This window comes from Humulus lupulus, chromosome 3, assembly GCF_963169125.1.
Source record: "Humulus lupulus chromosome 3, drHumLupu1.1, whole genome shotgun sequence".
In the NCBI taxonomy this organism is placed as follows: Eukaryota; Viridiplantae; Streptophyta; class Magnoliopsida; order Rosales; family Cannabaceae; genus Humulus; species Humulus lupulus.
The window spans coordinates 80,480,221-80,481,170 of NC_084795.1; the positions used below are offsets into that span (position 1 = coordinate 80,480,221).

The 950-nt window shown below is 41.9% G+C and overlaps 1 non-coding gene across 1 annotated transcript; it reads right to left on the reverse strand.

Moving 5' to 3' along the window:
* Nucleotides 1-207: 207 nt before the first annotated feature.
* Nucleotides 208-314, reverse strand: LOC133828203 (small nucleolar RNA R71). The gene has a single exon (XR_009890837.1). It is a non-coding gene; the product is annotated as a small nucleolar RNA R71 (small nucleolar RNA).
* Nucleotides 315-950: the final 636 nt, after the last annotated feature.

The following is a 950-nucleotide window of genomic DNA, read 5'->3' on the forward strand; positions in this document are numbered from 1 at the left end:
TTGCACATAGTGAACTTCCTTGAGCTATGTGCAACGTTCAAGTTTAATGGAGTAAGTGATGATGCAATAAGATTCAGATTTTTCCCTTTCTCACTCAAGGACAGGGCAAAAATTTGGCTTATTTCTCTACAGGCCAACTCAATTAATACATGGGAGGAGTTAGCTCAGAAGTTTCTCTCCAAGTTCTTTCCTCCTGCAAAAGTTGCCAAGTTGAGGGGAGAAATCAACAACTTTTATCAGAATGAAGGAGAGTCATTGTACGATGCATGGGAACGATTCAAAGACTTGCTTAGGAAATGCCCTCATCACAGTATTGAGAAGTGGATGTTAGTTCACAACTTTTATAACGGGTTGTGCGGTACTACTCGCATTATAGTTGATGCAGCAGCAGGTGGAGCTTTCATGAGTAAAGGGGCTGATGAGGCATATGAACTGTTAGAGGAGATGGCTATGAACAATTATCAGTGGCCTGCCGAACGAGACACCTCACAGAGAAAAGTAGCTGGGGTATACGAATTGGATGCTATTACTTCTTTAACTGCTCAAGTTGCTTCATTGACAAAGTAGTTGCAACAAAACAAGATCTCAGTCTATACAGATGCAAGCAGGGAGTGAATTATGTGGAGGGCCTCATTTGTATGAACAGTGTACAGCAACCAGCATGTAAGGTAATATGCCAGTTGATCAGGCTCAGGTCCAAGTAGTTGGTAATTTTCAGAGGCCATATCAAAACCCGGTCTCCAACTCTTACAATCCTGGGTGGAGAAATCACCCAAATTTCTCATGGAGAAACAATGAGGGTCAACAATCACAGTTTCAAGGCCAATACCAGCAAAATATATCACAACAGCCTATGAATTAAGCCTCATCGTCACACCAGCTCAGATCACAGATTCAACCAGAAAAGCCCAATGAATTGCAAGTAGCTTTGTTGACTCTTACTAATACCC